The sequence below is a fragment of the Anser cygnoides genome, chromosome 4, assembly GCF_040182565.1.
Source record: "Anser cygnoides isolate HZ-2024a breed goose chromosome 4, Taihu_goose_T2T_genome, whole genome shotgun sequence".
NCBI lineage: Eukaryota > Metazoa > Chordata > Aves > Anseriformes > Anatidae > Anser > Anser cygnoides.
This window is the reverse complement of record NC_089876.1, coordinates 3,213,426-3,235,840: the sequence shown is the minus strand read 5'-3', so window position 1 is coordinate 3,235,840 and position 22,415 is coordinate 3,213,426. Positions and strand designations below refer to the sequence as shown.

At 54.1% G+C, this 22,415-nt stretch overlaps 1 protein-coding gene and 2 long non-coding RNA genes across 3 annotated transcripts in view; 1 reads left to right on the top strand and 2 right to left on the bottom strand.

The window, feature by feature from the left end:
- Nucleotides 1-1,233, bottom strand: part of SMOX (spermine oxidase) — a 73,654-nt gene extending 72,421 nt beyond the window's left edge. Inside the window, exon 1 of the mRNA XM_013182319.3 lies at nucleotides 1,104-1,233. The gene's annotated coding sequence lies outside the window, so the exon portion shown is untranslated. The remainder of the gene's footprint in view (nucleotides 1-1,103) is intronic.
- Nucleotides 1,234-2,038: 805 nt separating this feature from the next.
- On the top strand, nucleotides 2,039-8,016 carry LOC136790858 (uncharacterized). The gene is made up of 3 exons (XR_010831626.1): nucleotides 2,039-2,419; nucleotides 6,151-6,219; nucleotides 7,320-8,016. It is a non-coding gene; the product is annotated as an uncharacterized lncRNA (long non-coding RNA).
- Nucleotides 8,017-8,354: 338 nt separating this feature from the next.
- On the bottom strand, nucleotides 8,355-21,676 carry LOC106036721 (uncharacterized). The gene is made up of 7 exons (XR_010831625.1): nucleotides 20,758-21,676; nucleotides 16,227-16,329; nucleotides 11,598-16,048; nucleotides 10,154-11,108; nucleotides 9,842-9,954; nucleotides 9,598-9,723; nucleotides 8,355-8,490 (listed from the first exon to the last, which is right to left on the bottom strand). It is a non-coding gene; the product is annotated as an uncharacterized lncRNA (long non-coding RNA).
- Between the last annotated feature and the right edge of the window lie 739 nt (nucleotides 21,677-22,415).

The following is a 22,415-nucleotide window of genomic DNA, read 5'->3' as shown; positions in this document are numbered from 1 at the left end:
GGCAGACACGGCGCTGTCCTCAGGCTCGGAGAAAAGGCACGAGGACAGCACAGGAGGAAGCGCTTAGCCGTGCTGGGCACAACCCAAAATCCACGAGGACTTGTCAGACCCCGGCCAAGGTTTTAGCGAAGGCACGATCCGGGGCTTGGCACAGCGTGCGCGCACAGAAGTGGCAATCGGACCGAGCCGGAGAGGAAACCGGAGCTGAAGGAGAGTTGTTTCAGATGGGAAAGATTAAAATTGTGTTCGGGCTGCGAGGAGGAGGAGAACCAGAAGCCGGTGGGAGGTTAAAACAAAGGGAGAGTCAAAGCAGGAGGGGGCACGGGGTGACGGAGCGGGGACAGGTCTGGCCGCGGCACTGCCGGGGCAGGAAGGGGGCTGCTGGAGGGGAAGGAAGAAATGTGCTGTGTGCCAAAGTCTCCTTGGAAGAGAACAGCGAGCTCTCGTGCAGAGCCAAAACGGGGGGAGGACGAACGAGGAAACCGGCTTTATCATCAGATATCCGCAGCGGGTGAGCTGGGGGGGCAAGGGGGTGCTGGGGGGACCTGCGGCCAGCCACAGGGGGAGGCACCAAGGGCAGAGCTGATTTGGGGCCCCCAGGGACAGCCCGTACAGTGCCTTAGCCTGGGGCTGCTGGTGGTTGCATTTCTACGTCCCCCTTGAGAGGATCAGCAGATTGGCGTAGGGCACACAGCTGGGACGTTACTCTTGGCCCTGCCTAGACAGCTACCTGACCTCCTAGACTCCCACGTTTTTTTTCCTTTTTACCCCGAGGAGGTCCCCAAGGAGGAGAGCTGCCCCAGGAGGGCACCGTCCCCAAAGCCAGCTAGGGCATGGCCACCCTCTAGTGGCCACCACCCAGCTCACAGAGACTCCCCTTGTCGGTGCAGACGTGGGTAAGAGGTTAACCCAGGCACAAAGAAACCGCGGGGGAAAATCTGCGTTTGCAGCAACACACTGCGTTGGCTCAGAGTGCAAGAGCTCACCTACTGTGCATTAAAAATGTGCCGTCCCCCCCCCCCCCCCCCCAAGACAACTCCTGGCTTTCTAGACCACCCTCGTTTCCTCCCACGGCCACCTCTTGGAAGCCAACACGTGCTCACCCGGCTGTTCCTTAGGGGAATATCACTCCGTGCCTTTGCCTGCCTCGCTGCCTTTCTCTGGACCTTTCTCTGCTCCAGAACCTCTGGGCTGTCTCCATGGCAGGGCTGGGCCAGCACACGGAGCATTGTGATATTCCCTTCTGTTCTTTATTCCAGCGTGAGAGTTCCTGGCCCCTTGATGGCTCTGGGGACAGCCCCCATGGCTGAGCTGGTGCCCGCTTTGCTCCTCTCGGCTAAAACCACCGCAGCCGTTGGGTTTGGCTTGGCCTCGTCTGGCCCCGGCCGCATGCATGTGTGTGATGAGACAGCCCAGGAGTGAAGGCGCCTGAGCAGGAAGGGCATGGAGAAAGGGGGTCAGCAGCAGGGTGGGGATGGAGAGGCTCAAACCACGCTGCCTCCTGCCTAACATCTGCGTGGGAAGGAGTCGATGAGCACGGTGACATCTCTGCTGCAATGACACAGGCCGGTGGCGAGGTCTCAAAGACGTCAGCCAGGAGCTTGAAGAGATAACAGCAGGGCAGGGCAGGAAACAGCTCGGGCTCATGGAGGAGCCCAGGGACACGTGTGTGACCCCTTGTGTTCATCCTGCATCTGCTGTGAGCTTACGGCAACAAGGAGAGGCAGCTTTCTTATCCGAGGGGAGTGGAAAAAGCAGGAGAGGCCAATTCCTGTGTTATCCTTCCCCGGGAAAACCCCTCTGGATATCAGCTAGCTCCGCGCTGACGCTGACGTTGGTGCCTCTGGCTTTTAGGGCCAGAGACGATAACAGCGGAGCTCCAGCCAGCCAGGAGGGCAGCTCCCAGGGCAGGGCATCCCTGGGGACCTCAGCACGGCCAGCCCAGGGCTCCCCCTGCTCCCCAGTGGGCATGGGGACAGGGACAGGCTTGTCCCCAGGGTGACTGGGGCTGGTGCTGTCCTCCACCTCCTCACCAGGGGCTGATTTTCCCTGCTCACATCCCTGCTCACAAGCCTTTTGTCTTCTCCCTCATCAACCCGCAGGGCTGATGGAGCCGAGATTTGGGATCACGTGTTGCTTAGCAACATGCATTATCCCTGATAACAGCCAGGTTTACCCCGGCTGCTGAAGGGAACCCAAATGAAACGAGCCTCCCCCACCGCCAGCACGGAGAGCGCATCAATCACTGCCCTGCCTGCACACAGCCTACAAGAGGGGCACGTGGCGACGCTGGTCCTTCCACTCCATCACTTCCAAAGATTTTGTGTTGGGAGCGTGTCCTTATCACGGCAGGTGCCAAATCTCTACTCTGGTAGAAGTACTGGAGAGGTGGCTACCACCAAGCTCACCTGGAGAGGGGGTGAGTAAAGGTCTTGGGGCACAGTGCAGCTTCTGGGCTGCTTCCTTCTCACACGCTGCTCTGGGATGCTCACAGCCACCGCCTCCAGCACCGCATCACACAGGAAGCCATCACACACCTAGGATGCTGCCTGACATCCTGCACTTGTTGCACTACAGGGAGCCAAAATTGCATTCGTGCATTGGCAGCTCCCGGGACGGCACAGGTAGCCAAAGGGATCCAGCCTGGAAACGAGCTGGGAGATCATCTGTAGGGGAATGACAGCACAGACGTGCTCCCTGCACCAGGATGCTCCCTGCATCCTCTCTTTAAGGGCCTGGAGAGGTCAGTGTCTTTCTGAGCGAGCAGGAATGGGGCTCAGTTCACAGATCAAAACCCCACTAGCACCAGGTGTCTACCTGGAACGGGTCCTGTTTTCCACTGGGGACCTCCTTGGGCATCCTACCCACCTCTACAGAAAGCCATGGGTTTCCTGTGTGTCCTGTGTCAGCCTGGCAGGAGTCCTGGACACGGTGCCACAGCTCCCAAAAGGCCTGAAACATCTATATTGAGGCAACCAGATTTAGCCAAAGTTACCCAAAGGCCTGTTACAGTTCACGGAGATTTAACCAAGGGACCCTGAAGAGGTACTGACCCCTGCAGAAAGTGCCTGCCCGTGGTGAGATGAATTACCCTCCGGATGTTATTGCCTGTGCGGGCACTAGTCTTGATGTGGTTGTCAGATCATAGATGTCTTGGGTTATGTGACTATATATACATATATATATATATGTGCCTAGGACATCCTCGTGGGGATGTGGCACAGCCTCTGCGAGGACAGGGATGTGACCGCTGAAGCAGCGGATGGAGAGAGGGATGTGCCAGGCAGGAGACCCTGGGTATATATAAAACAGCACTGGAAACCTGCATTTAGGGAACTGAATCACTGCCTGAGTGTCTCTGCAAGCCCAGAAGTGTGTCCCTCCCGTCAGAGAGCCCAAAAAGCTCGGGCTGTGCTTGCCCTGGACATTGGCACCCAGGATGCCAACTCAGCAGGTTTCTGAAAACGCCCGCCCCCTTCCCACAATAACGAGCTTCACCCACGGAGGAGAGGAACGATAACGGCTCTGTTCTGTGGCAGCCGCAACAAACAAAAGCGGTGTCAGAGCCCCTTCCAGCAAGGAGGCACGGGGTAACAGATTGCCCAAGAAAATGCAAGGAATTTCCTGGCATCGCCAGCCCTCCTGGTACGCTCCCAGCGCGCCAGCGAGAAATCTGAATCCCCGTGTTGTTGGCTAAGAGGGGACCTAAAATCCCACGTAAGCAGCGCCAGCACCAATTAGCCAAAATAACAAGCAGTGCTGTAAGTGGTGAAGCCTGGAAAAGGCAGCAGATCAAACGGAAACACGTTCAGAGGGCAGGAGTGGTTTTCCGAGGGACTTTCCTCGTGATGAGCCAGGGCGATGGAGAGGGGAAGGTACTGAAGTGGTGGCTGCGGGCTCCGAGCGGCTTTGTAGTGGAGAACAGAGGGGAAAAGCCACAGAGCTGGGAGAAACGGAGCTGTGGGTGATGGTAATAGCATCTCGCTGTGCAAGCATGCCTCTAAGTACATCGTCAGAGGCTTTGGGGAAGGTGAAGTGAGTGTTGTAACCTCTGCTCCAACACATAAGAAGCACGAGGAGGACTGTGGATCACAACCTGGTGCTTTCTCCTTGACCCACCTATGAGGATGAGCTGCTTCTCAAGGTGTTCTTTGGGCTAAAAATCAAAGGGTTTGTGGAGGTGCATCCAGGACTTCCTGAAGGTTGCCGCAAAATGTGGAGGAGGGCCCAAAGCCTCTCTTCCTGGGCAGAAAAGAGAAGGCAGGTGACACGTACAATCCCTTTCCTTTGCCTGCTGGGCCCTGTTTCTAATCTGACCCAAGGCTGTAAGGCAGACTACGAGCCTTGCCAGGCCTTGGAGCGCTGAACCAAGGAGCCACCACAGCCCAGAATGTGGCGATGTCCCCGGGTGACACCCCACTGAGAGGCCCCTGGCCCAAGGCAGCCGTGCCCTTGGAGGACAAGTCGGCACCCACAGCTGGGGGGAGCTCCCACACCAGCTTCTGCCCCGGACCCATGGTGGTCAACGTGGGATGGTTCAGATATAAATTTTCTGTGCTGACCCTGCTCTAGCTGGAGCCAAACGAGGATGCAGCCACTTGGGGCTAACGATCAGCTTGGCTTCCCCTTTTAAAAAGGAGCCCAAACCCTAATAGGAACTACAGGAGGAAGCTCAGCAGACTCCGGGCTGTCCTCCCACCCACATTTACCCAGGAAAATAGGGATGAGCGTGATGGGACGTGCCCTGGAAAACACTGTGCTCGGCCTCTGTGGTTTCCTCCCACCTACAAGCGGTGGCCTCACTGCTCTTGGCACGGCTCGACCAGCCCTCGGATGAGAAGGGGCCTGTGTTTGGGCTGAAAGGCAGAAAGCCTGTGTGGGTTTCCCTTTCAGAGGCAGCTGAGAAAAGGGTTTGTTGCGACTCCCCGTCAGGCCAGAAGTGGGGAGGCCTGGATTCTGATCTCTGTGCTCGTTTGTGCCGGTTTCATCGCCCTGTTTACTCTTTAGCTGCTACGAGGGCTGAAGCAGCCCGGAGCTCTGCAGAGAGGCCCCGGCCAGGAGAGGCTGGGGGCTGTGATATATCTGTGAGGCCCAGTGAGCCCAAATTTCCACTCATCCCCTCCAAGAGCAACGCTGTCCCAGGCAGGACACCAATGCTATGGGAAGGGCCCCGGGACAAGGCCTCTGCCCTGGCCCAGTCCCTGATCTTGGTGGGATATGAAGGGTCCCCTTGTACCCAAGGGTTTTTTCCAGCCCAAACACAGCGAGAGGAAGAGGCAGGAGCACGGACAGGGCCGCAGCCACTGGAGATCTCCCCGTTGTCCAAGACCTCCGCCCTCGGACAGCCACATCATCCCACAGCTCCCGTGTCCTCTTCCATTCCCCCAAGCATCCCAGCAGGCCTGGTGGTAAAGATATGTTCCTCCCAGCTCGGCCTGGCCTTCGTCTGCCTCCTCATCAGCTCCTCCTCAGGCCTGGCTGCAGTTTCCCACAGACCAGAGCTCTCCAGGCTCCGCAGCCGTAACTCGCTCTGCCTTGGAAGGAAACACGACACAGGGGAAGCACTCTTGTGCCATCAACATTTGCCTGGTAGGGAGGGCAGTACCATGGGAAGCCACAGCCACAGTGCCAGCACTGTGTGACAGAAGATAGGCACAAAAGAGGGGCTGTCCTCAGCCCTGCGTTGTCTTCTACATCCCTAAAGTATTGGCCATGAGCTGACCCCACAAGGTGGCCATCCTAGCATGGAAACACCCACGGACAGTGAGCAATTTGGGACTGAGCCACCTCCGAGCTCATTCCCGGTACTTTGCATTCCCCCAACCCAGCCAGACACCGCTGGGGAGATCACCTTTATTTCTGCTGTTGAAGTATATCAGGTTTTTTGACATATATATAGTGACTTATTCTGGCTTCAAAGCCTGTTCTGGGAGCTCCAGAAAGGCTCCGAGTGACGCTGATGTGATGGCCTTGTCTTGAGGTAATGCAGCACAAAGGAAGGAGGAGAGCAAAAAGGAGGAGGATAAGGATAAATATTATTTAATGAATATTAATAGTAGGCAGAACCTCAGACCTCGGTTAGTCTGTGAATTCAAATACAAAGCTCTCAGAAAGGCTTGAAGGGATTTTTTTTGCCTCTTAATCTCACAGGTGCCAATTAATTAGAGGAGGCAGCCTGAGATGCAAGACGCCAGATACGAAGCAGGATAACCCAAACCGGTGTGTATGAAAGAACCCTTATTTATGAATAATTCCGAATGAACACAGAGGTCCCAATTAAGGCCAGACCTTGCAGGGCGAAGCGCGGATCTAAGATTTGGCTTCTCTGGAGCTACGAGCACGTGAATTGCAGCAGCTTGGCACCCTCGCTGCTGCACGTGTGCTGCATCAACGTGCTTCGTGCAGCTGGGCGTTAGGGACACACAGCCATCAGTCTATCAGACATCCCTGGGGACACATTATTCTTCCTGCCCCTGGATATCCGACCTCAGCACGGCTCGGCTCCAGCCCGGGGAACGTCCTGGCCCTCACTCCGCAGTCACCGGGGTTGACACCAGGACAGAGCCTCCCGCTCCGTGCCGGGGACGGAGGTGACCCCATTGTGCTCCTCGCCCTCAAGTCCCCTCGGAGAGGACTTGGCACCATGCTGCACGGGCTCCTTGCTCCCTGCAGTGCCTCACGTCAGCTGTGCAACCCAGAAAGGCGTGCAGGGAGACGTTCCCAGAGGCATGGAGGCCTCTGACCGGGCTCAGGCTCTCCTGACTCTCTCTGGAGCTCACGTACACCCCGATGAAGCACAAATGCATCAGAAAATGTGGGTGAAAGGAGAGGGACCCCAGGTGCACCTCTCCTCAGGATGCTGGTGCCCAACCTTTCCAGGAGACCGGGGACTTGGCACCGCCGGGGAAGGCTTAGAGACGTGCTGGATGAAGCCCAGAGCACAGAGGCTTTCAAAGCACCTCGGAGAGATCTCATTCCCATCTGCCCTAGAGCCATAATTTGCAAGGATAACCAGCGTCAAATCCCATTTGAATGCTGAGTGCTGCGAGAAGAGATGTCATTATAGCAAGGGGAGGATGCTCCTGCCTCCCTCTCCCCTCCTCGCAGCCCCCGCCATGCAAAATCCCCCAGTTCCCAGCAGCTTTCTGCCTTAGGAGAGATGGAGGAGGGGGAAGGGAACAAAATGTCAACCCGAGCCTCGTGCATTTTCACCCGTCGGAAAGCAATTTCCCATGATTACACAGCTTTCTATTCTGGTCTGCAATTGCAAGTTTATTAGTTAAGAGCACACCAGTAACTTTGAATTGTGACTGCATTAGGAGAAGCACTCAAGTCTCATCATCGTCTGAAGGAGACACTTAAGGCAGCATCCCCAGCAGTTATATCCTGTGATGGATCTCTGCCTGTGGCACGACCTAATGAGCTCACGGGGGGAACGGGGAGAGGAGAGGGGAAGAGAAGGATGCAGCTTCCAGGACCGAAAGCCGCCCCAGGGCAGTAAATCACACCTGTCCTTTAGGGAGCAGGTTCGCAAGGTATCGATCTGCTTTCCCTGTCAAAACCCCAAAAAGGGAATCGAGTTCAAGCAAATGAAAAGCCCTCTCTGAAAGTGCAGGAATTGCAAAGGGAGATGTGCAGGAAGCACAGCATGGGCTTTCGTAAGCTGCTACGCCAAAGCAAAAATCCATCCTGGAGGCCTCTTTGCCAAATGACAGGTCTCCTCCCTGGACAAGCAGTTATCCTCTTTTCACAGCTATGGGCAGTGATAACGCAAAGGGAAAGCAAGGCCAGATGTAGACCCACATCCTTAAGTACCTGAAGTCCCTTGTCTGCATGGCCATTCATCCAAAGGACACAAACCTCAAGAGACTATCACTGACTGATGTATTAAAACTTACTAAGATCTCCCAAATTTATAGCAGAATCAGGGGACTGCATTTTTTTTTCTTCTTTTCCCTGAGCCACAGACATCTTTCTAAGCTGTGGAACAATCCTTCCACCTTGTAATTCAAAATAAGCAATTAAACCCCCAGAATAAAATTAAATTTAAAAAAACAAAGCAAATTTCAATGCTGTGAAATTAAGACTACTGCCAACATCAGCTTTCTGAGAAGGAGAGCAATAATCCTGAAAAGATTTTGCTTGCAAAGGAGAGAAGCACCTTCGGGTGTAATGCTTTTTCAGATGAAGAAACCCCAGCCCAATCTAGAGGAGCTGAGGCAGCCCTCCCCCTGAGCAGCCAAAATGCCCCTTTCTAGGAAATCCAGCAGATTTGGGCATGATTTCCTGGAGGATTCAGCCTCCCAGGAGAGCTGAAACTTCACCCAGACCTGCAGAGCCGTACCAGACAGAAATAAGAACACCTCCTGCATCAGACATTTCCCCTCCGCGTCCCTTTGTGAGGCTCAGCAGCTCCAGGCAAGGGCACCACGCAGGACCCGATCCAGCACACGGCAGCAGGGCACAAATCCTGCTCAGCCCCGAAGTGCTCTGCGAAACGAGAATATCTTTTAAGAGCTGCTTTTCAAGCATCCACCGGCCGACCAGCTCCCTCTGCTGCTGCTTCTTCCGACCTGACCCAAAGCACCATTTCCAGAGATGCGAGGCCACCACGAGCAGCTGAGGAGTTCAGCCCAGCAGTTTTATGGCAGAGCGCTGCCTTCGGGACTCAGGGGTCAGCTGCCTGCCCGCGGGATGCCTGCTGATACGCTAATATGCTATAGGATATTTTAAACATCTTAAAAATCTGTACATATCCCATATATCTGTGGGAGACCCACCACTGGTTGGGGCCAGGCAGGTCCTAGGGCATCACCAACAGCCTTTGGCTGCTGGCCTGGTCTGAGCCCCACTGTCCTTGTCAATAAGCTTTCCGCTGACTTGGGAGGCTCTTGCTTCACTGGCCAGATTTCTTTTCTGCCCTTTGCTTTCAAAGAATAGAAATAAAGTAAAAGAATGCCAAGACCAAACAATTTTTTTTTAATACATCCCCAAGCGCAAGAAGAGCATCTGGCATCTCCTTCGCTGGTGTATCCCTGCTCTCCCTAGGCTCACATCCCTGGGCTCAAGCACGGTGAGAAGTCACCCCAGGTGACAACGTAACCTGTGCCCGTTGCAGGAGGAGCTACCACCTGCCATAGCAATGATAATCCTACAGCCACCGCTATTCCCCACAAGACCCAAGCCCCGTGGCATGTTTATCAGTGTATGTGACGCAGCATGGAGGGGTGAAACAGCCTCCACCTACAATTCACACCTGGGGAAACTGAGGCATGCATTAGCTTGGGGAAGCCTGTGGTTGCACAAAAAATCAGTATACAGAAAATCAGTGTGTGCCCCATCCTTGAGGATGGAGCTGCCGTGGCGGAGTGCGAGGTGTGTTCAGAAGTGAGCAAGGAGAGGCCAGGAGGCCCCAGCTGGGGCAGACAGCCAGGAGGGGAGGCAGGGGATCATGCAAGGGCTTGAACTCAGCCCTTAATTTGTCTGCAGGGACCGTCAGTGATGTTTCCAACCACCCGGCGGTCCTGCTGGTGAGGGGGAGCTGCAGGGGTGCCCACCCTCCAGCAACACGAGGGGCCACCAACTCGCTTCACCCACCTGACGTGGCCGCGTTAGCTCCTCTCCTGCCTGTGTCTGGGCTGGACCCGATAAGCTGGGGCTGTTTGAAGCGGTGACCGGCAGCACAGCTTATCTCAGAAGTTTTCTTTTGATAGGGTGTCCGCCCTGAAAGGAAAATAGCCGGCATCCTGTTTTAGAGCCGCGCCGTGCCACTGCGGCTGGGCAGAGGGCTGGGAGCGGGACAGCAAAGCCCTGGCTCCGGGCCGGTGGAGAAATGTTGTACCCAACACGACCAGGATCCATCTCCCCGAGCCTCTGCAGCCGCCACCAGGTCCTGCACGTCCCGTGTCGTGTCTACCAGCCTCGCGCAGGTGTCTCAGAGCAGTGGGATAACGCCTGTGCATAGGCCCCAACGTTTTTAGGGCCCTGAGGAGGCCCAACAGAGGTCCTGAGGACGACATCACCACCCACAGCCACCTCCAGGGCCCATTTAATTCCTAACTGGTGGCCAAAGGCTATATTTTGGGCCACATTTGAAGCCACATCAGTTTGGGTGAGAGGGAAGCAGGAGAAGACGGGTAAGGAGACAACAGACCTGTCTGCACGCACACCGTCAGGGCCCCTGGGGACTCCAGCTCGAGGAAATTTCTGCCAGGATGTTGGTTTCACCCCCAAGCAGCTGGAAGCCAGAATTACTTGCTGAGCTGACGGAACACCAGCAGGAGATGTGCGGTTGTGCTGAACAAGGAGCGCAGCCCCAGGAGGGAAGGAGGCTGCACCCCCCTCTGCAGGGCCACCTCCTCCTGCCCGCTGTCCTTCTGGCCAGCCCAGCAAACGGGCTGGGAAGATAGATCCCAAATTCCTCTGCTGGCACCCCAGACAGGCGAACATCTGCTCTGCAGCTCCGAGAGCCTCTGCCCGTCCAGGTCTGCCAAACCTGGCCCCATCCATGAATAACCAGAAGGATTCACATGGCGAAGGCAGGTGGCTCCAGCAGCCGCGTGCTGCAGGCACCGCACACGTTTCACCCTGCGTGGAACGAGATACAATGACTGGGTGGGTATTTCCATCCCTGATCCCTCCAGGGATGTTCTGCAGCCCCCACCTCCTCCTCCCTGTCCCCAGCTGGAGCACCACTCAGGGCAGTGGCAGAAGACTCGCTTCAGAGGGTATTCAAGCTCCATTGGGGAAGATTCCTGCAGAGGACACCGAATGGGAAAGGAAGAATGCCTGCAGCACGGACAAAACCACCAGGGGCCTGCCTACAGGAAAGGTTTGTGGTCATGGATAGGGCAAAAAGACCCAGAGGAGCAGAGTCAGGGAGGTGAAGGAAAAGCAATGCCACAGCTGCAGTCAGTAGGTGTAAGGAGGAGCCAATTTTAAGATGCTCCCTCCTAGCCTGAGGCCTGTCAGCTGCTGGGTGCGACTGATCTCACCTGCAGCATGCAGCTACTGGCTTCTTTATCTTTTTCTTCCTCTGGAAACCGCTATGGCAGAGATTAATGTCGTGAAGCACAAGTTCCTGCTCCACGCCAGCGCTTGGAGAGCCACTGCGGGAAGAGGAAGGCCTGGGTGAGCACACCCAGCCCCTGCTTGTTCCTGGATCTCGTCCCCATTGATGTTTCAGCAAAGCCTGCCCGAAACGGCAGCAACAAGTCGGCATGGCTTATCTGCTGGCTCTGGAGTGGAACCATCTGGTGATGTCAGCCCAGCAACCCTGGCAGTAGCTCGAGAGGTGCCATAAATCACCGACAACAAGTTAATCACTTGAGCTACTAGCTAAGGAGACAAGGAATACATTGCTCTAAAACAAAGCGAGATTTGACAGTGACAAAATACGGTATTCCCCCTCGTTGCTTTCTGCTGTCGACAGGAGAGCAACCCTAAAAGGGGTTTGCTGTGAAATCGCTGCTCCCCTCCCGGCGATCTCCCCCATCGCCAGCGGGGAGACTAAAGCAGCTCTTAATGTAACTCCAAAACAAAGATCCTGTGTCACCGGGGTGTCTGGGAGGAAGACTTCGTAAAAAGAAAAAACTCACCTCCTCCTTGATAGTGTCAGCTGGCAGCCTCGTGTCAACTTTCACCCAGGGATATGGAAATGCTGTAAAACAGCAGGATGCTGAGCCTCCCGCTGCCCCGGCGCTCCTGTAGGCACGTGGAGCTCTCCCTCTTCCGAGGTAATACAATGGGAGGCTTCTTTTCCAAGTACATACTTGTATACACACCAAAAAAAAAAAATCTATTGAATTCGCCGTGCTTTCCTCCTCCTGCCTCACTGAGCTGACAAAGGGTTTGCCACCTGGAAAGGTTTTTGAGAGCATTTTTGGAAATCACCAGATTTTATGCTGGAGAACTAAAGGATTGCTTTGCTGTCATGCCGACACATGTAATGCTCTCCATCCACGTAAAATGGATGGTATTTAAAAGACGTGTGGCCGTGGTGCTTAGGGACATGGTTTAGTGGTAGATCTGGCAGTGCTAGGTGGGACTTGACAATCTTAGAGGTCTGTTCCAGCCTAAGTGTTTCTATAATTCTAAAACGCACAGCAGTCCTTCTGCCCCCACCCCAAAACCTCAGCTATAAACTCCTCCAAGAAACCATTGTCAGTGAGCCATCCCCTCCCACCTCCCCATATCACGCTGGATTTGAGGGACCTGCTCCATTTCCCCCCACTCTCTTCTTTCACAAGCTAAGGAGCCCTGACCTCTTAACCACTCCTCTCAGAAGGTTTTTGATGTCTTCATGGGGATCTGAGATGGCTGTGAACCTGTAGGAGATCCATGTCCTCCTGGGCCAGCAAGCAGAGGACAGGCAGGACATCCCATATCGCATCTAATAGCACTCAGCCCTTAGGCAGCTGAAATGAGTCAAAAGAAAGCTTATCCAAGGCACCACAAGGGAGCTGCAGCCAAGAGAGCCTAATTCCCCCCCCCAAAAAAAAGCCAGGGATTCAGCAAGGCAGGGCAGGACACACCTCATTCCTGGTGGTGGTGCTCTTACCAAGAAGGGTTTGGGTGGGATGGGTATCATCAGGTGAAACCAGAGGAAGGTGGGGGGACATTGGGCACCAGATCATCTTGCAGGCGAGGTGATTTTCCTCCCCAGGCACGCACAGCACTGAATTATTGCCTTAGAGCTGCGTGAGGAAACCTAGATGAATCCCTCATCACAAGTCTCATCCTCTCCTGAAGATCATGCTTTGAAAGCAAGCTAAAATCAAGGACCCCCTGGCTTGGTGTAGGAGGGCTGCTGCACCTCTCTGCAGGCAGCAAGCTCACAAAAAGGGCAGCAGCAGACAGACAGACGGACAGGAGGACCTTGTCACTCCCACCTCCAAGCACCAGGCTGCAGAAAGCCAAAGAAAACCCATCACTGGGAGGACGTTTATCCTCGTTCTGAACTGTTTGTGAGTTTTATTTCCATGTTTTTCCCTGATTAGCAGCAGATGCGCAGAACGTGCCTGAAGTCAGAGCCGGAGGGGACCGGCGTTCCCTGTTCCCAGCTCTTGGCCGGAATCACGGTCAAGGGGGTGAGTCTGAAATGAAAAGCTTTCGTCATGTGAACTTTCCAGAGGAAGCCGGTTTTCTCCTGGAAAGAACAGAAAGCGTGTGTGGCAGGAGTGAGAGGCTCCTCGGGGGCTGCCTGTGCAGGAAGGAAGATGGTTTGATTTATTCTAGGTGTGAAGCTGGGCCAGGGACGCTTGCCAGGTGTTTGTACGGGTTGTGCTTCGTCACTGGGCTGTGTTGCTGGTGGGAACTTTGCTCTGCTTCCCAAAACCAGCCCCTTTGCACCCACAGCCAGGAGGAGGAGCGGGGACAGCCAGCAGCAAGTGCACAACCACGCAGCCAAAACCAAGCATCCAAAACCAAGTGCCCAGCTCATCACGATGAATTTCCCATGCAAGGAAGACCAAAAGCAGCACCTGCAGCGAGGCTGGGAGAACCCAGAGCTGCAGCAGCTCAAGGCACGGGGGTGACCAGCCTTTGTCAGGGCCACAGTGCAACAACTTGCCGCAGACGTGGCCAGTTCCCATCGGCTTTTGTGTCTCTGGGCGGCAGGGAATCAGGCCGGGGAGCAGCCTTCCCCCTCCGCAGGAACTGCAAGGTGCTGAGATAGCCTGGCAGCAGGCTTAAAACAAACAAAGGGAAGTGCTTTTTCACACCACTCACGAATAGACGGGGGAAACTCGCTGCCAACAAGCCTGGCCACATTATGGCCAGTGGAAGCAGTGGGAAACCAGGCGTTTTGTTCTGGCACCCAGCTGGCTCAATACTTGTGCTTCCCTGAATGCAGGGGGCTTTCCTTCCCCTCCCAGGGTGCAAAGACACAACTTTTGCTGCTTTTTACTCTTCCACTTCCCTTTCCAGCATCTTTTCACACAGGTCTCAGAGGCAGGGACCCACTAGCATCGCCCCCTCCCTCCACTCGTGTTGCTTTCTCACCTTGTCCTCTCTCTCCTGTGTGCTGTAAAAGAGAGGATGGAGGGTGTCATTCCTCACCTGCTTTCCTCCAACCCCTCTAAATCTTCTTTGCACCCCATTTCTGTTCTTCTGCCTCCCTCTCCCTTGAAGTTTTTTTCCCCTTCCCCGCACCCACATCTATTCTGTGGAAGGCAACTCACCCAAGACCCAGCTCACATCTTCCCTGCTAGACCACCTTGTGCACATCCCCACCACGTCACCCAGGGCTGGTTCTCCTCTGCTCCTCCTGTGGCTTTCCTGGGACCAGGAGACAGCACCATTTATGATTCAGATCCATTTGGGATGCTTGAATTGATGTTCTTTAAGGGTTTGGACAGAGCTAAGGTGCTGCAAAGGGGCATGTGCTGGTGTGGGGACTCTGAGCATGAGACCTGGGATTTGGAGGGCTGGAGGAGACCACCAAGGGCAGACCAGTTGCGTCCATGTGACCTGAAATGAGGGAGAGGAACCTCTGGAGAAAACTATCCCCAGAATCACATTCCTGTAGAGGACATACTGATTTTTTCCAAAATTGAAGGTGTTCAAGTTCTACTTTGCCGCTTTAGGCTGCACACCACTGCAGCCTTCAGCTCTTTGGCACCACATCCTCCCTTTTAGCCTCTTACCAGACCTTGTGCTTTCCCTGCTTTTTCCTCCCGACATCACCAAGAGGCAGCCACACGCTCTACTCAAACAAAGTTTGAGTTGTACACCAGGATCTCAGCCTCGACAAACAGAATCTTGCTCAAGCCAGGGGTAACATCACCTTAAAGGACATCCCAAGAGGTCAGAAGTGCAGGGCCAGGCTTCGAGAGGCGATGCAGACAGAGCAGGAGCCTCTTGACTTTGTTCCAGACCAAGCGCGCCCCTTTCCTTGGGACAGGACCGACTTGCCAGGCACACACACAACATCCTGTATTTCCCTGACACCTGCACCCAGCAGGGCCCTCGGGGCAATTTGTGGGCAGTCTTCAGCTCTGAGTGTTCCTGGTTTCACAGCCCCAAATGCGACCTTTATTGTCACGAGAAGGATGTTGTGGTGAGCACTGTCACTTCCACTCACTGCTGGGAAGCGGGCCTTGAACCAGCACTCACATTCCCTGGAATATTAAGCCATCTATTGCTTTTTAGGACTTTTATCAACAATCCTTCCTTGGAAGGTTAGGAAGAGACCTGCATTAACAGAAACATGAGCAACCAGACCCACCTGCTTGGTTCCTAATGTCTCTTTCCAAGGCTTTTGTTCCAGGAGGACACGACCCTGAGTTTCACCCTGTTGAACAAGCAGGCTGCTTCGCCTTTCTGCAGGGCTTTTCTTACCCTTTTATCCTGAACTAGAAAACCAATCTCATTGTGCTGCATTTCCTCTCAGCACCTCCAAACACATCACAAGGAGGAAACTTCTCACCTGGTGGGGTTACATCAGGTCCAACAAAAAGGTGACCCCACCAGGCGAGAAGCTTCATCAGGTCCAGCTCCATCACCTCATTCTGCACTACCCGCCTTTCCAAAAGGATTACTGCTCGCACCTGAAGCCAGGTCCTGGAGGCACTGCAGTACCTGGTGGCTTCAGGACGCTCGACCAGGACCTCCAGCCCATGCATTGGATGCTGCCTTATGTCACGGGGCTGCTGGCAGTGCAGGCAAACCGCACGGGAGAAGAGCTGCTGAAGAACCCATCCCAAAGGCCTCGTCATCGGGACAGGCAGCAACGAAGCTCCAGCTCCACGGGAAAGCACCTGGCAGCCCTCTCCTGCTCTGGAGGCCTCTCCCCGGAGAAGGGGGGAGATGAAAGCAGCCAGGTGCAAGGCAGGCAGCTGCAAAGGGCACCTGAGCCCGTCCTTGCATGCGCAGGGTGCCATGATCCTGGAGCGGAGTCAGGGCGGTGCGACCTGCTCCAAAAGCACCCAGGTAATCACATACCTGCCTGGCTCATCAGTTGGGTCATCTTGGGTGACCCTCGGATGCCTACCGTGCTCCCAGGAGTCCTCACCACCCAGCGTGGGCTCTGATCCGTAGAAGTGGGCACCTACACCAAGAAAAGGAGAGGCAGGAGGAGCTGGCTTTGGAAATCAGTCAAGGAGCACCTCCCTTCTAATCGCAAGGCTGTGTTTTCCCAAGGAGATCTCATCATTATGAGAGATGATCTCTGTGAAGCCTCACAGGGGTCCCGCATCCCACCTCACCCCCAAACCCGAGCTCCTGACCGAGCACCGCTTCCGACAGGATCTGCCTGAGCACGCCGCGGTACGTGGCTCGGGGTGGCGGCTGGTGTTTTGTAGGAATTAACCTCAAACACAGGCACAAAGTCTGAAAGAAAAGAAAATGAAAGATTAAATATCAAAGCTAAACCCACTAGAAACAGAACCCTGAAGGGACAAAATCCCCAGCCTCAAAGTAGCTTACGCATCTCAAGTTCCCGGTGGTTTGTTTTGTGGTGGTTTTTTTTGTGTGTCTTTTTTTGACTAGCCTTAGCTAAATCCTGCCCAGCTTCTCTCCCAGACACAGCATTTCCAAAGCACATCGCTTCCTTCCCGCAAAAGCCTTGCCCCCACACTACTGATCCTTCACCACATCTACCGAGCGTGCTTTCCTCCAGGACCACCCTCCCCAGCAGCCCCCGACTACATCCCCATGGTGCATCTCCGCTTTCTTCCCAGCATTGGTCCCAAATGGCTGGAGCCCCTGGGATCTCCCCCATCTGAAACACTCCCTTCTTCAACTTCCCAAACCCCTTGGATTGTCACCGGCTCACCCAAGCCCCGCCAGGGATGCCATCACCAAAGGGGTTTCCAAAAACCATCACTCTACCCAGCACAAGTCTAGATAAGACTGAGACACCTCTGTGCATTTCTCCAGCTCACCGCTCTTGGGTTTCTTGTGGGTTTAGGGCCGAGCTTCCCCCCCAGGTCTCCAGGAGACCTACACACAGCTCCTCCATCCTGACATAGATAGGGGGGGGGTGAGCCTTGCCCTCCCCTCAACCCCAAGCATCTGTGTTTGCCATCCTGCAACCCCTTATCAAAGGCAGGATTCAGAAGGCACATTTTGGTGTCTTAATGTGCCCATCTCGATGCTGGGCTGTGGAGCGAGAGGTGTCTCAAATGCCACCAGATGTCCATTTTCAGGCCACCAAAGACAATCTGGTGTCAGCCAGCAGGTTCTCTCTGATTTGCCGCTCAGGCACAGATCCTGTGCCAGCGCTGGGAACGAGCCGCATCTCGTTTACCCAAACTGCATTACCGCTCATCCAACATCAACGCTCCCTGCGCCAGGTGTGGGAACATCTCCCATCGCACCCAGGGGACTTCCCAGGCTCACTTCACAGGGAAAGCAGACACCCCAGGTTTAAGACAGGTTTTGCAGACTGGTGGGGGTAGGCAACGAAACCCCAGCACGAGACGGATCTCATGCCATACGCAGACCCCCCAGATCACAACAAGGCTCAGACGCTCCGAGGACAGACTCCCCCACAGAAACCCTTCGCATCCCTAATCCCTTTAGGCTTTGCTGTGCCATGGCAGACCAAAGACAGAGCAACAGGTCTCCAAGAGCTCAGGGACCACTTGAACTGGTGTTTCTGAGGATCTTCCTTCTCATGGGAAGTCTCCAGTGCCCTTTTTCAGGGCCTGAAAGGAACCAGAGAAAGGAGCGAGGAGTCCAAGTCTGTCTTCTGCCTTGGATCCCTGGTTCAGAACTTACAAGGCAGATCCAGACCCAGCACTCAGCACCAAGACTTATTGTGGGCTTTGTGATGGCTTTATAGCTCCTCTCCATCACAGGTAAACCCACAGACAGGAGAGAAAAATGAAAACCACCTGTGAAAATGCCTAAAAATGCTCCATCTGCCTAAAAAAGCAGCAGTCAGGTGACGATTAAGGAAGAAAATTTGGAGTAACATCCCATGGCTTTCTCCCCCACTTCCAGAGCAGGCAGGGAGCCAGCCAGAAGGGCAGCAGTTAAATCTCAGCCTGTATCCCTGAGAAAGCTGGGATGGTGACGGCTGCTCAGGCCAGGAGGATGTTGCAGATGTGCTCTGGAATTCACGCCCCACATGCAGGTGTGGGCATCACTCAGCAGAGCCTTACTCCATACCCAATGCAAAATCCACGTGCCCTGCCAGCACAGCTCATCCGAAGGAAATCATTTGGGGATTAAGTGGGCATGCGTGCAGCAGGAAGGCATGAGCAAGCAAGCAGGGGATAAAGGTACTGCCAGCAAGGAGAGCCCTGCAGCCTCCTCCTGCCTGGCGGGGAGATGCAAAGCTCACGCAGAAGGAATTGATAAGGAAAAAAAAGACCAATTGCATTTTAAGAACTCTAAAAAGACATAAAAAGAAATCCAACAAGACAGTTTGAGTTTGAAACTCGTGTCCCAACACCAAACATTGCTTGCAGCAGTGAGCCAGCTTTGTGCAAGGGGAAGCAGCACGGCTCTGCAGACAGCAGGAGACACGGCGGCCCCTGACTTCCACCTCGTACCTTTCTTTTTACAGCACAGGGAATTTCCAGAGATGAAGAGATCTGTGTTTTGTTTGGTAATTATCCCCTGCTAGCTGCTTCCCTTCATCTCTGCTTTTATTTTGACATATTCACTGTGCTCTTTTGATCTCCTACTTCACAGTGACACCCTGGGTAATGACTTCCAGCGAAGGATTAAATATTTTGACATCTCCACAAGCAGCATCTGCTGTCACCCCTTCAGCCTCATATGATCCAGAACACTTTCCATGCTGGGACACCTGTGTCAGGTTTGTGTTTCACCTTCATTATGTTATTCATACCCAGTAACATCAGCATTAGGAGAAAATGAAGGCGCTGATGTCAAACTTTAAGGTGATGGCAGCTGCCTCGATCAGGAGAGCTCCCCATCCTCACCCTGGGTCCCGGCACACAGAAGAGCTCATGCTCATCCCCACCAGACCTTGTTTTGCTCAATGCAAGGACAAAGCAGCTCTGGGACCAAATCTGAACCGTATAATAAGAAATCAGAGTCTGCAGCTCTCCTGGGGGTCAGGGGGCAGTGCCCTGCACGAGGCAGGGAAGAGGACTGCTGCTTTCCTCGTTAGAGCCACTGCGTGTCATCAGCAAATACTGCAGCCATCTCTGCTGCCAGGCTACTAAATCACCTCAACTAGGAGGAGGAGGAGGAAGGGATCGCTTGCTCACACGTTCTTTATTTCCTAGATGCCCACGCTGGCAGGGAAACCTGCGTCATGAGATCACACAGCGCTGCCAGCAACAGCAGGACTTCAAGCTCTGCCTGAAGAGGACAGCCAGCAGTCACCCAGGGCAGCAAGGAGTAAACAAAAATAAATCTAAATAAACTCTTTGGTGCACACAAAAAAAATACAGAAAAGCCCACATATGATGAGGAAAAATGAAGGAATGTGCTCTTCCAGATTGTGCCATCACACACCCAAAGAACAACACGAACGTTAGCATGGGCAACCTGGCATCCCCCAGCTTTTGGGGTCTTGCCTGAGCGACCCTTACTGCCTCGGGGCAATTTAGGAATATATAAAAAATATCCACAGTGATACTTAGCAGGGGAGAGGGGGGGAAGGCTTCTGCAGGCTTGGACTGTGGGACATGAGCTGATGCCAGCTAGTGACAGAGGTGGAGGGAAAACTCCCATGGATGAGATATTTCAAGGCTTTCAGCAAGTGGGACAGCGTGATCGAGTGAAGCCATCCTTACACATAGCTCCAAAAAGCATTTTGCATTGTAGACAAAAATAGAGAGACCACCACATCCATCCTAAACGCCAGTTACCATACTGCCCTCAAGCCCCAGGGTTTGCTGTCAGCCCAGTTACAGAAGCTTAACCTCCCAGTGCTCATAACCAACAACCACAGCGTGAACAGCGTGCTGCTTTCAGGAGCTCAACCCCAAAAGTCATTCCAGGGCAGGCTTCCATGGCAAGCCCTGAGCTGAAACCGGCGTCCTGGAAAACCCCAGGGCACCTGCAAGCTGTGCCAAGGCCGGCTGATGACAGGAACGTGGCCCCGGTTCAGTTTTGGGTGGCAACCTGCCAAGGCGCCGTGCTTCTGATCCCACCCCACAGGGCGAGGAGCTCGTCCTCTGGCCAGCCTCCCTCGGCTGCTCTCCCATTTCAGGACCCCGTGGGCCACACAGCTGTCGGCTGGTCATAGAGCAGGGCAAGCAGATGGACGTTACCGTTTGGGATGCAGAAAATAAAAAGCCTTAATAGGGTCTTGGAGAGGCACAAGATCCAGACATGGCCAGGTCAGAGGGGTCTCAGCCCCAGGGAACAAGACGCAGGGGGAGGTCTGTCCCTTCCACTACATCCCCAACATGCCACACAGCCAGCCCAAGCCAACCTTCAGCAATCAGAGCATGGGGTCTCAGGGGAGAGAAGAAGACAACGTGCCACCAAAACAGATCCCCAGCACCGCTGGGGACATCCCCCCATCGTGACAAGGAGCAAGGCAATGGCAACATAGCAAAGGGCAGAAGTTGTGATGCAAGACTAGACGAGAAAAGATGCTAGAAGTTAACAGTTCTGGAGGCCACACACATCTCACTGGGGGACCAGTTTGGAGTTCCAGCTGGAGACAGCCTTGTCAGGCTGGAATATCTCCGTCCAGGTGCTCAGGCTTTTAGAGATGCCTTAGGTCTGCCTTCCCCCTTCACCAGTAAAGCTCTACCCTGTCCTAGCCAGCACACTGTGGAAATCTAGGGTGCTCTCAGACATCTCAAGCAGCAGCATGCCTACCTTGGGACATCCAGACTTGACCCATTGATCCTTCCAACCATAAGCATCTCAGTCCAGGAGCTGAATCCCTTACTTTGTTCCTGCACACATGCTCAGAGATGTTAGCATAAACAAGGACCAGGAGATGCCGCAGGAATCACTCTGTTGGTCACTCTGGTTTGGCATACGTTCAGGAGACACAAACCAAACCTCAAAGCAGAAAGCAAGGAGCTGATGGACTAACTGAAGACCAGCACTCTTCCAAAAACACCTCAAACACAGTCTGAAGGCCCCAGGCTGAGTTTAAATAGTGCTCCTGGGTCCGTGGGTGGAGTGGAGGCCCCAAGTGGAGCTGTTCAGGGCTGTTAAGGCTTATTATTGCCCTCGGAGCCCTGACACCAAGGATGTTTCAGATGACACAGATGCTTATCCGGGGACAGTTAAAGGGAGCAGGATTAAAACTATTTATGCAGCCACATGAGCTGAAAGTTTCAGCGAAAGTAATTCAGCTGTGAAGGCGATGCAAATCCCAAATGGGCCAGCAGAATCAATTCATATTACAAATGCTTGAATATCTTGTCTTCAGATGTTGAAAACACACTCCTTCCTTTCTCTTGCTGTCCTCCCTTATTCTAGGGGTGGCTTTGTTTCAGGGTTGCCCTCTTCTAGCCCCAGTGCTGGCACGGCGTCTGCTCAGTGAAGCATTTGAGACCCTCGGGCAAGCAGTGCCGTGGTGCTCCGGGAGATGCACGCAGACCGCAAGCCTGCGTCATCTTTCTATCACCCTTTGAAGTGTGGAAATCATCTGATGAGTGGGTAATGCAACTGGAAGTTAAGGAGCTTAGCAATCCTGACATTTATGTTCAAAAGGGCCTGGTTTTATTGCAGCCCAGCAGGGAAACCATTCCGCTGTGACGCCAACCGATTGCTTTGGGGACATTATCTCTCCCGAACATGAATACCCATGAGCAAACAAAAGCATGTGTCTGAAGGGGAAAGAGTCCCACCCAAGGAAGGAAGGCGGTCTTCTTTTTATGCGTTTACACTAAAAACTGATTCTAAATTCAGCTTTAGGAAAGGTCAGTTCCCATGCCAGCATCAGCGTGTCCACACGAAGGTTCACGGGTTGTGACCTCACCACCAAGGGACTGGTCAGCCCTTCAGAAGACCTTGGCCATACAAGATGGCAATGAAGACCTTATAATGAGCAGAAATCTCTTTACGGATTCACAAAGCGAATGCTGTGCCAGTGTGAGCTGCCCCAGAAGCCTGAGTTGTGCCTCCAAGGACACAGGCGCTGGGAAGAGACAGAACCAACCCCAGCTCCTCCTCACCTAACCCTGTTTGGACCTGTAAGCTGGCAAACAATTATCTTAGGGACTCGGAAAGCCAGTGAAAGACTGTGCAAGGAATGAAGCAGCATGTTCCCAGCTCAACTCTGGCCAGGCTGACTTCTGCCACCATCCACTGCTAAGAAGGGGTTATTTGAGGAGCAACATGACAGGTTTCTCCTAGGTTTCATGGCTAGGTTTCTCCCCTGGCACGGGTTAATGTTTTGCTCAGTCTTGCAGACTCCCATGGAGTAATTGCTAGATGTGTAGACCTGACCTGGAGCCCACTGGGGCACATGGGGTCTCTGGTTCCCATGGTCAGTGGGTGGGATATAGAGGGAAGGAGGA